This window comes from Urocitellus parryii, chromosome 4 (assembly GCF_045843805.1).
Source record: "Urocitellus parryii isolate mUroPar1 chromosome 4, mUroPar1.hap1, whole genome shotgun sequence".
NCBI lineage: Eukaryota > Metazoa > Chordata > Mammalia > Rodentia > Sciuridae > Urocitellus > Urocitellus parryii.
In genome coordinates, this window is record NC_135534.1 from 137,295,878 (window position 1) to 137,301,271 (window position 5,394).

The following is a 5,394-nucleotide window of genomic DNA, read 5'->3' on the forward strand; positions in this document are numbered from 1 at the left end:
GTGATCCAATCATTTCCCAAAGTTCCACTTCCAAACACTGATGCATTGGGGACCAGGCTTTCACCACATGGACCTTTGAGGGGCATTTCATATCCAAATCATAACAATAGCTATGTGACTTTATAGTCATATAAAGTCTCTATATTACAGTGTTCTCATCTGTTTTTTTTTTTTAAAGAATTATGACTCAGGCTCAGTGGCATATGCCTGTAATCCCAGAGGCTTAGGAGGTGAGGTGGGAGGATCACAAGTTCGTAGACAGCCTCAGCAATTTAGCAAGGGCCTAAGCAAATTAGCGAGGCCCTGTCTCAAAAGATCAAAGGGCCAAGGATATGACTCAGTGGTAAGTGCCCCCCCCCCCCCCGTGTAATCCCTGGTACCAAAAAAAAAAAAAAAGATGATACTATTGTGAATATTAAGTTATATGCAATGATATACCACAGTGCTCAGTGTCATACCTGGCACTTATAATTCATTTATTCATTCCATAGAAATTATAGAAAATCTTCACATGTCAGACACTGCACAAGATGCAAGAGATATGGGCATGAACTAAGTAGGTGGGCTTCCCACCCTCCAAGAACTTAGAGTTGAAGCAGACAAAGCAGTCTGTTAAAAGGTAATCAACAAAGGTAATCAACAAAATATATACTTACAAAATTTCAATGAGGTATCTACCTGGGGAATGTGAGGCTAATAAAAATATACTTAGGATTAATAGATGAGTTGACCTACAGACTTCAAAGCTTTTATTTACAAACATTTACTGATTATGAAACACCTTTGAGAAGAATGAGGCAGTCACTGTGTTGGTATGACGGGAAAGACTAAAGGGTGTTTCTGTGAATTGCTTAACCTAACGTGGAAGAACAAGTTGAGGCTTCCTGTTCAGACACTAGAGCAGAGTTTCTTTCTTTCCTGTTCATCATGTTCATCACTTGTACACCTGTTGGAAAGATCAGCTTTGGAAACGGCTGCAGCAAATTTATACTGGATACCAAGGCAATTTGGGAAATAATAGATAAATTCAGAGCAAAAGAGAAGCAACTAAATACAGAAAACTGCAGATATAAATATTGTTATCAGGGCATGTTCTGAAGAAAAAGACTGCTGAAAACAAAGGACATTATCTGTAAAATTGTCTTCGAGTCAGACTATCAGAGCCAGAAGGATCTTTTTTTTAAAATATTTATTTTTTAGTTGTAACTGGACACAATATTTTATTTATTTATTTTTATGTGGCTCTGAGGATCGAACCCAGGGCCTCAATCCCATTATTTCTTTTCATAGATGAAGACAGTGAGTCCAAGTAAGTTAAATGACCTGCTCAAGGTCATATACCTTGGTGTGCCAAAGACAACATCTTAAGTCAAATCTGGTTTTTTTGCTCCTATACTGCATTTCCACTTCTATACTGGACATGTCCAACCAAAGCAGAAGACAGTGTTAGTTAGTGACACACTAATCAATGACATAATCTGGCAATTACTGTGGATTAACTCATTGAACATACTTCCTTCAACTTTCTAGCTTGATTTCTACTATCTTAGAAATTAGAAAGATAAAAACTCCATCTATAAACTTCCCTTTAAGTTTCTAACTTGGAAGAAGTGAGGACAATGAGGTGGCAATAATGTATAGGGAAACTGGATCTTATGCGGAAGCATTTGGTTCTTCCATGGTAATTACACGACAGGTTTCACTATCTGTTTCTTAACACTGTAATTAATGCATAATGGGCAGTGGGTGCATTGGTGGCTATGAAAAAGTTTCCTTAGAAACAACAGGTATAAAGTGGCTCAGGGGTCTGAGACAAGAGGATTGTGAGTTCAAAGCCAGCCTTAGCAACCGGGAGGTGCTAAGCAACTCAGTGAGACCCTGTCTCCAATAAAATATAAAATAGGGCTGGGAATGTGGCTCAGTGGTTGAGTATCCCCGAGTTCAATCCCTGGTAACCCCCACCCCCTCAAAAAAACCCAACAGGTATAGCTGTGTTGTTCCTGAATGACACTTGAGCTTGATTCCTGGGTCTTCCAGAAATTCTTTAGTCTTTTTTTTTTTAATTTTTATTTTTATTTTTTATTTTATTTTTTTTTAAAGAGAGAGTGAGAGAGGAGAGAGAGAGAGAGAATTTTTAATATTTATTTTTTAGCGGACACAACATCTTTGTTGGTATGTGGTGCTGGGGATCGAACCCGGGCCGCACGCATGCCAGGCGAGCGCGCTACCGCTGAGCCACATCTCCAGCCCTCTTTAGTCTTAATTTCCTAATATTGATCAGTTTTTGCTTAAACTAGCTAAAGAAGATTCTGTTGTCTGCAACTAAAAATCATGACCGAAGTCTTAGTAACAAAGACCTTTTATCAAAGTCACTATTTAGAAGAAAATTGAAATTAAGAAACTTGAAGGTGTATTAAGTACTTACTTATAAAAAAGTTGTGGGAGGCATAAAAAGACTTGATTCTCATCCTCAAAGCAGTTAAATAAGAATCCATTATATGCCCAAGGGACTGAATGTCTAAGAGCACAATTGCTAGGTTGTATGGTAAGTTTGTATTTGATTGTTGTATTTTGTTTGTTCATTCACTTGTTTGTTCTGGAGATTGAACCCAGGAGTGCTTAACAACTAAGCTACATTCTTAGTCCTTATTTTTAAATTTTGATGCAGGGTCTTACTAAGTTGTTGAGGATCTCACTAGGTTGCCCAAACTGGCCTTGAACTTGTGATCCTCCGGCTTCAGCCTTCTGAGTCACTGGGATTACAGTTTTGCACCACTGCACCTGGTCTATCATTCAGTTTTCTAAGAAACTACGATAGTCTTTGCAGGACATCTCTCAGGAAGGACCTAGACCAATCTAGTTCTCTCCCCTTTCTCACTTGTGGTTCTCAAGAATAACTGTAGAATCTGCATGGAATGCAACAGCCCTGAAGGGACTGAATGTAACAGCCTGGGCTCTGTTCCAGTCCTCTAGAAACAGGATGCCCTTCAACATTTTAGCATGATGTGTTATGTGGCCCCTGGGTGGACTGATTTTCAGGGTCCCTCAGCTGTGATGTAGGGGACATATGTACAAATGAGACTCCATCCTACCTGGGCAGTTTTCTTGACCCTTGGGAGACAAGATCACAATGAATGCTAGGCTTCTGTTGTCCCTTGATGGCTATCTGTAAATAATAAATCAGCCTCATTAACTTGTTGTACATTTAAGTGTTCTGTCTCACCAGACTCAAGACAAATTGGTAGCCAATGCATAGAATTCCTGCTTTGCATTATTTTCCAGCACATCTGCCATCACTTCATATTCCCATCAGCGATATATAAAATGTATGAGCTCTAACTGTTCAACAGTTCTGCAGAAAAAGTAAAGAAAGCATGATGGTGCTTTGGGGTCATTTCTGGAGATTAATTGATCTCCTCCTGCTGAAAACATTCCAAAGCTTTCAGTCCAAGTGTGTTGCCATGATTGGGAAAGTGTCCATTACCCCTATGCAAATTCACTGCAAAGGAGTTAGATGAAGAAGTCTTAAGAAAAGTGTTTTGAAACAAGGCTAAAATGTATTTGAAAAGGCTTCTGAAAGAAGAGAAGAAAACTTCCATTTATTGAGTCAACATGTCAGGCATTTCTCTTTATGGTATCTATTTTTCTTTATGGCATCCGTTTCTGGAAAACCAGGCAAGGAACTGGTAGATCATATCTGGAGAGAGAATATAAGGGTAATCCTTTTCAGATTTCTCCCTTGACCCTGTAAGAAAGGTAATATTGTGTCCATTTTAGAAAAAATACAATTGAAGTTTCATGTAACTTTTCAAACAGGACTTGAATTAAGAAGTGGCAAAATGAAAACGAGAAGGCCATACTTCTATTAGCTTGAAGTTGCCTTCAGCTCAGTTTAAGAATAATATGAGAAACATAGGCAGTCAACATAGGAAGAAATTAATTAATTAACTTTGGCTTTGCTATTTGTGTGTCCCTAAGCAGGAAAATTAATTTATCTGAGTCTGTTTCTTCATTTCTTAAAGAAAGATAGCGACACTTCCTTCATAGAATTGAGGTATTGAACAAATGTGATAAAATAGGAAAAAACAATTTGAAAACGTAAAATGATAAAAAAATGTGAGATAGCATAATATTTTAAAAATTCAATTGAGTCATCACCAAATACTATTAAATACAGGCATGAGACATGGGTGGATAGGTGTGGTGCTAATAACTTTGTAAATGATCTAATAACAATCACTTAATATTTGTTTCTCTATCTGTAAAATCAAAATTGTTTAAAGTCAAGCACCTTAATAACAAGAAGACCCTAAGTGTTTCCAAGTTATGACACAGTCAAGCAAGCCTTTACATATGAAATTAATTTGAAAACGTTTATATTTCCCAGTATGTTGAAAAAAAAAACACATGGAAATGATTATCCATGGCACTGTGGATTATATCAAAAGGTCATTCTGATTTATGTTAATACATGTCACAAATTATGACGTATAATTCACGTTTGTATACAAAAACAACATCAGCAATGGTCAATATTGTAAGAACTTATACATAACTTCCAAATATCAGTCTCTAAGAAAAATAGGCATTAGACAATCTCTGGAAAACCAGGCAAGGAACTGGTAGATCATATCTGGAGAGAGAACATAAGGGTAATCCTTTTCAGATTTCCTTTTGAACTTTGAATTTGTTATTACTGCATTACTGTTAAGAAACAGATTGAAATTTTATTTATTTATTTATATTGGGGATTTAACTGAGTAGCATTTAACACTGAGCCACATCCCCAGACCCTTTTTTTTTTTTTTTTTTTAAATATGAGACAGGGTCTCAGCTGCTGAGAGTTTCACTAAATTGCTGAGTGATAAACCCAGCCTAATTCCATCTTAAGACTGGGAGCCATCTCATCACAAAGTCATGAAAAGTTAATTTCTGTTTTACTGTAAATTACTGTGATTTCTAAACTTATTTAGAATTCCTGCCCCTGCCTTGATCTCACCCATGCCTGGCTTTCCCTGACCAGATAACAACCCTCTAAAACCTTAGTGGTTCCTCATAAATTCTGATGTTGGAATCTAAATTTACTCCCTATCTTGAAATATCATGCCATGTAGATCATTAACATACTATCTGCCTTTGTATTATCCTTCTCAAAATCCTGTTATCTTTAAATTCTCAAGACACTCCCTTTATGCAGCTTTTTGTGCTATAAAACCTTCTTCCTAGAGGGCTCGGGTGCTGTTCTCTGGCCTGGGATTTCGGGTGAGACAGTTGCTGGCCACCTTTTGTGTACACAAATACAAGCTTGCTTTAGTCTGATTTAAAATTGGAGTTGGTAATATTTTCTTTGAGGCCTTGAACTTTCCATTCTCTTTTCCTCAGTATCCCCAGCCA